Raw genomic sequence first — 12,281 nt, 5'->3', positions numbered from 1 at the left:
GCAGAACTGGATTAAGTAACTGTAGTCTCTGATTTAATTCTACACTGCGAATTTGAAGAGCCATGAGACTCACATCAGATGTGTAAGTAATCACTTGGTTTGGGCCAAAGAAACCTCGAACTACATGAGATCATATCGATAAAGCTTAAGAGGTCAAAAGGCTATAATACTAAATAAATCGTGAACTTCTAACTCTTGAATGAATTCAGGACCACTTACTTAAGATAAAAAAACTGCAAAACATTTGATTTGAGGCGAAAGTGAAAAGAGAATGGTTAAAAAAAAAGGGAAAGAAGAAAGTCTGGGTTTGGACATTGGACTTGTAAAACTGATTTTCAGAATGCACCTTAAAATGAGCCGATAGGCCGTGGCTCCAGGTTGTAAAATACGATGAATATTATTGCCAAATGCTTGGTTGAAGTCGAAAATGGATTTAAATTAATTAAAATTAAGAGATTTCGAGTTGTTTGGATCATTTGTGTTATCAATCTGCGTTTGTTTACACGACCCACATACGGCAGGGGCACGCAGAGGATTGAGCGTTTTTGCAGGCAAAGACCCCCTACGATGTGCAGGCGATCACAGAGCGGGAGTAGCTGGTGGAGCGTGCGTGCAGCTCGCTCGGACTCCGCATGATTCTGCTCTGTTGCTCTCTCCTCTCCCCTACTCTTTGCTCCTAATGGCGCCAAGCACAAATTTCACTCGCGGAGAAAAATTAAACTGCTCAGCTCAGGGAATTGACATTTTTGATTGAGATTAAATTTCTAAACGAGTCCAACCCAAGTCAACCAGGGTAATTCTCAAAATACTTTGGCAAGATATTTTTCTGATATAATTTAAGGATATAATATAATTATTGACATAATTATTATGATATAATTTATTTAAGGATTGAGGATGGAGAATCTTTAGAATTTATGGAGAAATCACAAGCTTGTGTGGGGGCCCCAGCGTTCTGAGGCATTGAAATTAATCTTAAACGTAAGTATTTACATTTTGAATTTTGGTGGATAATACAGGGGGGAGGGGGGCTTTAATTTATATCTGAGCCATGTATGTTTGATTAGAGGATTTACTTATTGCTAAATAGGCAGAGGATGCCAGATGAAGGGATGAGTTTGAGGATTGTATGCGCACAAGGTAGAGTACCTGTATAGCGAGAGTATGGACAGATGTGAAACTCCGAAAATCCATCAGGCCTTCACCGATGCTTCTGCGAATAAAGTTAGGGCCCAGAAATGCAGCCAACCTATGAATTTCAATTATCCAGAAAGATTTACTAATACTATTGTTACGAACCGTCGTTTATTAAGCACGTGTTTGACTCCGTTTTTGCATAAATTTACTCAATTTTCCGGAAGAACGCTCATTTATGTACATTCTTGGGCATCTTGGTTAGAATTGGAACCTGCAGACTGGCAGTGAAATTTTGTGCGTTGGAAGTTGGTTGGAAGGGTGGCTGCACTTTTGGGCCCTAAGCCCTCCATGAAGCGATCTGTCCATACTCTCGCTATACAGGTACTCTAGCACAAGGTATAAATGTTTTCAGGATAAAGCTATGGCAGCTAAAAACTAAGATAGCATCCTTCCTTCCTTATTGGAATCAGGCGTAGATCTCAGGAAAAATTTAAAAAATAAAAGGAGGCTATCTACGTGTGGGAGAAACACACAAGTTACTTAGAGTACTTAGAGTTAAATTTTAGGTAAAAAAGATGTGTAGTTGGTCGGTAAAGACGCAGAGTTGTACTTACGTATTTGCCAGGCTGTGTACATGCATGCAGCACCCACTGCAGCCTCCTCCGGAGAATACTATCGGTGCTTAATATTATCTCAAACATGCTTAAGATGTCAAATTTTGAAATCATCCATGTTGTGAATACCTATCTATTAATTATACCTGTATCTTTCCCTCTGCTTTATGCTGCTTATTAGTACATTCTGTGCGCATTGGGGGAACTAGTTGAGAGGAGGAGGGGGGGGGGATAAATATTACCCTCACATCTGACTTAATTCCTAAGAAATATGAGGGATTTTGCTAAGTTAGCTGTGTTGCCAGACTTTCATTGTGGAAATTATAATTGTACCAAAAATATTTCCATGTAAAGATGAACCATCAAGCTAAAACTTTAACTAAACATTCGCACAAATTTATCAATTTCTTTTTGTGGCACAATGGTACAACTTCTGGAAACTTCCTGTTAATAGGTAAATACGAGGCACTTAGCACATTTCTTGAAAAATTTGCTAAAACAATATCTGTGCACATTTCTACTTTTGATAACTTAAACCTTCAAAAGTACATAACAATCCAAAAAGTGGTAAAATTTACCAATCAGGCATCAAGAGGTGAAATGTGGGAGTGTAAATAAATAACATCACCTACAAAGATAACACTTACATTGGAAATATGATAGTATCAATAAATTAATATGAATATTTTCAATTTTTAATTCTAAGAAATACAAAATGGATTAATATAATGCACCCACTGGTATGGCGCTGAGGGTGACGGTGGGGTAGGGATGTCGATACTTATCCGATACTTGCAAAGTATCGATACTTTCGATCGATACTTAACGATACTCTGCATCGATACTTAACGATACTCTGCATCGATACTCCACGATATCGATACCATGCAGTATCGATGCCAAGACCCCAGTATCGACGGTATCGATACTTAATCTGATTTGGCCATGAAGAGGGCCTCTTTTTCTTTTTTAAAAAATTCTCTCCCCGCTATTTCATCTTCATGATGCACTGTGACAAACGACGGAGTAATCAAGTTTCTCAAGATGATTGTACTTCAATAAAAATGGTAAAAGCTCAGTTCGATAACTGTAGTTAAGGGCTCAAAATAGTTGACTAAGGACGCGAACAGGGCTTTTTAGAGAGAGGCGTAAATCTGGCGGAATTTAACGGCCGACAGACAAATGCACACTCAGAAATCACGGCATAATTCAGAAATAGTATCGATGGTATCGATACCTCATAAGTACACACTCAGCGTCAGTGTCATACTTCAGCTCGATGATCGATACCGGTATCGATGCTTAGAGTCGATACCAGTATCGATACCGAGTATCGATACTTCCCTGAGTATCGACATCCCTACGGTGGGGTAGGGAGGCGGCGGACGATAGGATGGGTTAGAGTAGGTATTGGGAAGAGAGTACTCGAAGCTCGAACTGCCCTGAGTCATGGACCAAAGAGAAAATAAATTGGTCCATGCCTGAGTTCCCGTCGCGCGACGCAGCCATCTTGCCTGCACATCGTAGGGGGTCTTTGCCTGCAAAAAGTAAACATCGCACGCAGAGGATCGATAATGGAAATCGTTCAAAAGAGAGATAATATTCTCCGCGCGCAGAAAAATCGATATATCGAAAAAGTGGCGCGCGGAATTATTTTCTGGTGCAGCGCCGGAAAAACCAGTCGGCGAGCAGGAATCGATATATCGAAAATTCTGCGCGCGGAACAGATTTCGGAGCGCCGCGCCGGCGGCGAGCAGGAATCGATATATCGAAAATTCCGCGCGCGGAACAGATTTGGAGCGCCGCGCCGGAAAAAATAGTTTTGACACAAACGGCGCAAATATATCGAAAACCGGCGCGGAATCCGGAAATTCAGAGATTTTCATCGAAAACGGGTTTTTTCTTTCCGCGCGCCAGAAAAAATTCCGCGCGCGCAAGAAAAGGGTTTTGACACTAACGGCGTTCCATACTATTGGCTAGAGGATTGGCGGCGAAATCGGGACAAGTTTGAATTCAATAGAGTCCCTTTATACTGAGAGTCAAGACAATTCGGCTCATGGATGTCACAAACGGGAATAAAGATTACAGAAATTGAACGTTTTTCGTAGAGTCCCTTTATACCCAGAGTTAAGACAACTCGATTATCAGCTGACTGGCAGCCGGCCTTGGCTGGCCATGGAGGCCGAAACGAGTGCACCCAAACGAACGATATTGAGGGATAAGGCCGCTTTCACACTATTCGGTTTGTCGTCCGGCAGCCCGAATCGGTGAGCAGGTAGAAAATCGTGACCCGGGCCGCGGAGCATTGCGGCCAATGGAGCCTTTCACACTTTCCCGGTCCGGTTTTTCATACGCCGGCGTGCCGTGTGTCAGTGGCTCACTCCTTGACCCGAATCGGTTGCCTGATGGGTTGAAAGAGCATTGCGGCCAATGGAACCTTTCACACTCAACCCGGCGGCCCGTCCGGATTCCGCCGAAATTATCGAGCAATGCACACAGTCAATATCACGTCTGCAAGAGCCCAGAGGATGAGGCTTCAAGGAATGGGGCATTTTAATATTTTGGCGTGAGCTGCGGTTACACCATGCATCTATGCTAATTGAAGCTCCATTCCAAACTCATTCCAAGACATTCCAAATTCTGCAATTTCGCAAAGGCTTCTCGACTTCACCTGGTAGCCAGGTATTTTAGTTTGGCACTGACCTTTATTGCACGTGCAGCTGCAAATCTCTTCGCGGCTCTCATTCCAAGTAAAAAATAGAACCTTCAATTTTTATTTTCGGTGCTTAAAAAGTCTGGTGGCAATCGAAATAATAAATAAATAATAAAAAAAGCAAGAAATTAATAATTTCGAAAGATTAAACTAATCTAAAAAGAAAGAAATTAATAAATAATTAATAAAGAAAAAATAAGTAATTATCTAAACAACTTTTTTCCGTCCTTCTGGAGTTCGCGGTATAATGTGACAAAAGCACCATTAAATTCCTTTGAACATTTGGATCGCATTTAGCAAAAAGGAACCGCCTCGATTACAGTGTTTTCGAAACCGTAAAATTATTTTTTTCTTTTGAAAATAATGAATGTTTGTACGGTATTACAACTTACACAATTATTTCCCTTTGAAATTAACAATTATTTGGTGGGATGTAAAAACTACTTGCATTTTGGGAGCTTTTTTAGATAAGTATAAAGAAGCAACATTTTAACAACACTGTATTTGCGCTGGTTCCTTTTTGCTAAATGCGATTCATTTAAAATATGTATCCACACCTCATAAGGGCGACGTCTCTTCAATCTGCGGTACAAACACTATTTCGCGATAGCTGCAAGTGGACCCATGGCCAAAACGGCATGGACTGCATGCGGCGAAAATCATATTTTCCGTGGAATGTATGAAAATCGGTTAGCGCGCCGAATAAGTGTGAAAAGGTAGCTGGACATTCGGATCTCCTCCACCCGGTTTTCTACCTGCTCACCGATTCGGGCTGCCGGACGAAAAACCGCATAGTGTGAAACCGGCCTAAGGATCAGGAATCCTGCGATGTCTGTCACACAAAAACAACAACATCAACAAATTGATCAATTAAAAAGAAAATGAGATTGGTTTGTGAATAATTTCTTAATCTATTTTCATTTTGGACCGAAGGAAATAACAATTTACTCTTGATAAACCACAATTAGGTAATATTTTCCTAATATTTTCATTATTCTTGTTCACATTCGAGGTACCGCCATCTTGGTGCACTCGTTTCGGCCTCCATGAGCGAGAACCAATCAGAATTGGATTTTTTTTTAGGCCACTTTCAGCCGAGCCAAAAGTGAGTTGTCTTAACTCTGGGTATAAAGGGACTCTAGTTTTTCGTAATCTTTGATCGGCCCATTCTCGAATTCCTTTCTTCGTTCCTTCCCTCATTCCGTTTGTTCCTTGCCGAACCCGTAATTCCCCGGTCCATTCCAGATTATAATCTTTGCAATCGGTGAAACTGTAATCTTTATTCCCGTTTGTGACACTGTGAAGGCCTAAAATACGGGAACCAATCAGAAATGGATTCAAATTGTCTTGACTCTCAGTATAAAGGGACTCTAGAATTCAAATGTAGGGCGGGAACTAATAAATAAAATTGCGGAAACAAAGTATTTTAGGTTGATTTTTGCCCAAATTCAGGTACACACTTATATTTTTTTAACTTTAGGTTAGTTTCAGTCGGTCGTCGACCGATTAATTTCATTTGGGAGTAACGTTGATCTAGAACTGTAACGGCCTGTTTGAACCTGCAGAACCACCATGAGCAGAAGAAAAAGTAACTTTATCTGAGATTACTGCCTGTTACCGAGCAAAAGTAGGTGTATTATTTTAGGACGCAGACCGAACTTTCTTAGTATATTCGTTTTAGGAATTTAAAATACGTTTCAAAGAAGAAATGTGCAAAAATCAAGAGGACAAGTTCAAATCAAATTTCCGTTTGCCGCCATGGATTCCCGCGCTCATTTACACACTCACACAAGCGCGCAGCGCCGAACCTTATGGAATGATTTCCGTAACCCTTGCGCGGGGGAGCGCTGCAGTCGCGGGCGGGTGACTATGGAACGCCGTTAGTGTCAAAACCCTTTTCTTGCGCGCGCGGAATTTTTTCTGGCGCGCGGAAAGAAAAAACCCGTTTTCGATGAAAATCTCTGAATTTCCGGATTCCGCGCCGGTTTCCGATATATTTGCGCCGTTTGTGTCAAAACTATTTTTTTCCGGCGCGGCGCTCCAAATCTGTTCCGCGCGCGGAATTTTCGATGTATCGATTCTATGGAACGCCGTTAGTGTCAAAACCCTTTTCTTGCGCGCGCGGAATTTTTTCTGGCGCGCGGAATTTTTTTTCGGCGCGCGGAAAGAAAAAATCAGTTTTCGATGAAAATCTCTGAATTTCCGGATTCCGCGCCGGTTTTCGATATATTTGCGCCGTTTGTGTCAAAACTATTTTTTCCGGCGCGGCGCTCCAAATCTGTTCCGCGCGCGGAAGTTTCGATATATCGATTCCTGCTCGCCGTTTGTGTCAAAACTATTTTTTCCGGCGCGGCGCTCCAAATCTGTTCCGCGCGCAGAATTCTCGATATATCGATTCCTGCTCGCCGACTGTTTTTTCCGGCGCTGCACCAGAAAATAATTCCGCGCGCCACTTTTTCGATATATCGATTTTTCTGCGCGCGGAGAATATTATCTCTCTTTTGAACGATTTCCATTATCGATCCTCTGCGTGCCCCTGCCGTATGTGGGTCGCGGTCGTGTAAACAAACGCAGATTGATAACACAAATGATCCAAACAACTCGAAATCTCTTAATTTTAATTAATTTAAATCCATTTTCGACTTCAACCAAGCATTTGGCAATAATATTCATCGTATTTTACAACCTGGAGCCACGGCCTATCGGCTCATTTTAAGGTGCATTCTGAAAATCAGTTTTACAAGTCCAATGTCCAAACCCAGACTTTCTTCTTTTACTTTTTTTTAACCATTCTCTTTTCACTTTCGCCTCAAATCAAATGTTTTGCAGTTTTTTTATCTTAAGTAAGTGGTCCTGAATTCATTCAAGAGTTAGAAGTTCACGATTTATTTAGTATTATAGCCTTTTGACCTCTTAAGCTTTATCGATATGATCTCATGTAGTTCGAGGTTTCTTTGGCCCAAACCAAGTGATTACTTACACATCTGATGTGAGTCTTATGGCTCTTCAAATTCGCAGTGTAGAATTAAATCAGAGACTACAGTTACTTAATCCAGTTCTGCTCTCTTGTTCAATGTTTGTCATAAGTGTTTGTTCGTGTCTGTTCTTTATAAGTGACCACTGTAGTGCGTATACACAGTTATGCTATCGGTACAGGTATTATTTCTTGTTTTCTACAGTCAGGACTTTCTCTTAAGCGCAATAATTTACCAAAGAAATTCACCTAGTTGCGTAAATAATTTGGTGTATAGATATTCTGTTAATGTCTCCTTGCGGTGATGCAAAGTTTCTGAGATCTGTCATAAGTGGATTTTGCATTTAGACGGTCACTCTTGCCTGATAAAATTACTGCTCTAGCAGCTTCAAATTTATACTTTGATCTCTGATTCATCACTAAATGACACTCGTGCGGTGTCATTTATCTTTAATCAGTTCAAAGCTATTTCGACAATGAATCATCAAAGGTCCGATCGAAGAAGGAATTTTCTGGTGAGTGCTGCGGCTGAACCGACATCACAACTCTACTATCGAAAGCATCAACCAAGACATGATCATTCGTCTGGAAGTGGAAATATTTTGCAACTCATCAGCAGGCCGATTATTGAAGGCTTAGAGCAACCCGACAAGACAACAAATTCCGATATATTACATGGAGAAGATAGGGCTATGTCTTTTCATATCGGGCTGACATAGTTTCAATAATCAGGTAGCTGGTAGTTTAACAGGTAAGATTTGTAAAGTCACTTAGGTATCACAAGTTACATTCGTATCTCTTGTGGAACAGTGTTTGTAGGTATGCTTACCTTTGTGGAGATTAATTGATAACAAAACGAGCATATCGATGTCATAGCCTAACTAGAAAACCATGTACGTAGATTTACAAAGTTTCAGACTTTCTGTTTCTCTTCGATTATAAAATCATGCAACGAAATGTTAGAAATGTCATCCCCAGATAACCTTAACCATGTTCCTGACTTATTCTTATGGGAGGATGTAATTCTATGTCTTTTCAAAATCCTTCCATCCGTCTGTACCTGAGAAATTCAGTAAATCAGCCGACTTTCGGACTTTTAACCAGAATCGTCGGCATCTTTACAATTGAAATGATTCTTAGGTGTTTTTGAACAAAGGCATTTTATTAAAATTTTTGTTGGACAGGTTTGATTCACCCTGAATTCTTAAATAGAGAGAAAAAAAATATTTTCTTCACTCTAGAAAGACATGAAACTGACCAAGCTGTAGGTAAGTAAGCAGTTTTTGATTACTTCATTCCATGAAATGTGATGAGCCTTGTTGCTGCAGGAAACACAACATACTAGCAGGAATCCTCAAATAAATTTTCTATCTTGTACAATATCTGTTGATACTTAAGTATTTGATGATACCTACGCAGTACAAAATTTCTGAAAAGACACTGGGAATACCAGCAGAGTTATCTCAAAATTTTCTCTCAGGAACAAAACTAAAAATTGTGGAAGTTTCCTAAGAATGCTCTGAAGACAAATTTACGTATTATTAATAGATGAAGTGTAGCCTGCTACATATCATGTCGTATTCCTCTTCAAATATACATGCAGGTGAGTAGATTTTGAAATTTTGAGCGCACAATTTGCTTAAGAAAGAAGCGAGCACTACCATGATTTCCACTTACCATTACCACTTCCTCATAAATTTTTATAAGTTGATGCTTTTGAAAGTTGAGTTGTGATGTCGGTTCAGCCGCAGCACTCACCAGAAAATTCCTTCTTCGATCGGACCTTTGATGATTCATTGTCGAAATAGCTTTGAACTGATTAAAGATAAATGACACCGCACGAGTGTCATTTAGTGATGAATCAGAGATCAAAGTATAAATTTGAAGCTGCTAGAGCAGTAATTTTATCAGGCAAGAGTGACCGTCTAAATGCAAAATCCACTTATGACAGATCTCAGAAACTTTGCATCACCGCAAGGAGACATTAACAGAATATCTATACACCAAATTATTTACGCAACTAGGTGAATTTCTTTGGTAAATTATTGCGCTTAAGAGAAAGTCCTGACTGTAGAAAACAAGAAATAATACCTGTACCGATAGCATAACTGTGTATACGCACTACAGTGGTCACTTATAAAGAACAGACACGAACAAACACTTATGACAAACATTGAACAAGAGAGCAGAACTGGATTAAGTAACTGTAGTCTCTGATTTAATTCTACACTGCGAATTTGAAGAGCCATAAGACTCACATCAGATGTGTAAGTAATCACTTGGTTTGGGCCAAAGAAACCTCGAACTACATGAGATCATATCGATAAAGCTTAAGAGGTCAAAAGGCTATAATACTAAATAAATCGTGAACTTCTAACTCTTGAATGAATTCAGGACCACTTACTTAAGATAAAAAAACTGCAAAACATTTGATTTGAGGCGAAAGTGAAAAGAGAATGGTTAAAAAAAAGTAAAAGAAGAAAGTCTGGGTTTGGACATTGGACTTGTAAAACTGATTTTCAGAATGCACCTTAAAATGAGCCGATAGGCCGTGGCTCCAGGTTGTAAAATACGATGAATATTATTGCCAAATGCTTGGTTGAAGTCGAAAATGGATTTAAATTAATTAAAATTAAGAGATTTCGAGTTGTTTGGATCATTTGTGTTATCAATCTGCGTTTGTTTACACGACCGCGACCCACATACGGCAGGGGCACGCAGAGGATCGATAATGGAAATCGTTCAAAAGAGAGATAATATTCTCCGCGCGCAGAAAAATCGATATATCGAAAAAGTGGCGCGCGGAATTATTTTCTGGTGCAGCGCCGGAAAAAACAGTCGGCGAGCAGGAATCGATATATCGAGAATTCTGCGCGCGGAACAGATTTGGAGCGCCGCGCCGGAAAAAATAGTTTTGACACAAACGGCGAGCAGGAATCGATATATCGAAACTTCCGCGCGCGGAACAGATTTGGAGCGCCGCGCCGGAAAAAATAGTTTTGACACAAACGGCGCAAATATATCGAAAACCGGCGCGGAATCCGGAAATTCAGAGATTTTCATCGAAAACTGATTTTTTCTTTCCGCGCGCCGAAAAAAAATTCCGCGCGCCAGAAAAAATTCCGCGCGCGCAAGAAAAGGGTTTTGACACTAACGGCGTTCCATACGATTCCTGCTCGCCGCCGGCGCGGCGCTCCGAAATCTGTTCCGCGCGCAGAATTTTCGATATATCGATTCCTGCTCGCCGACTGTTTTTTCCGGCGCTGCACCAGAAAATAATTCCGCGCGCCACTTTTTCGATATATCGATTTTTCTGCGCGCGGAGAATATTATCTCTCTTTTGAACGATTTCCATTATCGATCCTCTGCGTGCCCCTGCCGTATGTGGGTCGTGTAAACAAACGCAGATTGATAACACAAATGATCCAAACAACTCGAAATCTCTTAATTTTAATTAATTTAAATCCATTTTCGACTTCAACCAAGCATTTGGCAATAATATTCATCGTATTTTACAACCTGGAGCCACGGCCTATCGGCTCATTTTAAGGTGCATTCTGAAAATCAGTTTTACAAGTCCAATGTCCAAACCCAGACTTTCTTCTTTCCCTTTTTTTTAACCATTCTCTTTTCACTTTCGCCTCAAATCAAATGTTTTGCAGTTTTTTTATCTTAAGTAAGTGGTCCTGAATTCATTCAAGAGTTAGAAGTTCACGATTTATTTAGTATTATAGCCTTTTGACCTCTTAAGCTTTATCGATATGATCTCATGTAGTTCGAGGTTTCTTTGGCCCAAACCAAGTGATTACTTACACATCTGATGTGAGTCTTATGGCTCTTCAAATTCGCAGTGTAGAATTAAATCAGAGACTACAGTTACTTAATCCAGTTCTGCTCTCTTGTTCAATGTTTGTCATAAGTGTTTGTTCGTGTCTGTTCTTTATAAGTGACCACTGTAGTGCATATACACAGTTATGCTATCGGTACAGGTATTATTTCTTGTTTTCTACAGTCAGGACTTTCTCTTAAGCGCAATAATTTACCAAAGAAATTCACCTAGTTGCGTAAATAATTTGGTGTATAGATATTCTGTTAATGTCTCCTTGCGGTGATGCAAAGTTTCTGAGATCTGTCATAAGTGGATTTTGCATTTAGACGGTCACTCTTGCCTGATAAAATTACTGCTCTAGCAGCTTCAAATTTATACTTTGATCTCTGATTCATCACTAAATGACACTCGTGCGGTGTCATTTATCTTTAATCAGTTCAAAGCTATTTCGACAATGAATCATCAAAGGTCCGATCGAAGAAGGAATTTTCTGGTGAGTGCTGCGGCTGAACCGACATCACAACTCTACTATCGAAAGCATCAACCAAGACATGATCATTCGTCTGGAAGTGGAAATATTTTGCAACTCATCAGCAGGCCGATTATTGAAGGCTTAGAGCAACCCGACAAGACAACAAATTCCGATATATTACATGGAGAAGATAGGGCTATGTCTTTTCATATCGGGCTGACATAGTTTCAATAATCAGGTAGATGGTAGTTTAACAGGTAAGATTTGTAAAGTCACTTAGGTATCACAAGTTACATTCGTATCTCTTGTGGAACAGTGTTTGTAGGTATGCTTACCTTTGTGGAGATTAATTGATAACAAAACGAGCATATCGATGTCATAGCCTAACTAGAAAACCATGTACGTAGATTTACAAAGTTTCAGACTTTCTGTTTCTCTTCGATTATAAAATCATGCAACGAAATGTTACAAATGTCATCCCCAGATAACCTTAACCATGTTCCTGACTTATTCTTATGGGAGGATGTAATTCTATGTCTTTT

The sequence above is a fragment of the Bemisia tabaci genome, chromosome 2 (genome assembly GCF_918797505.1).
Source record: "Bemisia tabaci chromosome 2, PGI_BMITA_v3".
Taxonomy (NCBI): Eukaryota; Metazoa; Arthropoda; class Insecta; order Hemiptera; family Aleyrodidae; genus Bemisia; species Bemisia tabaci.
This window is presented reverse-complemented; position numbering follows the sequence as displayed.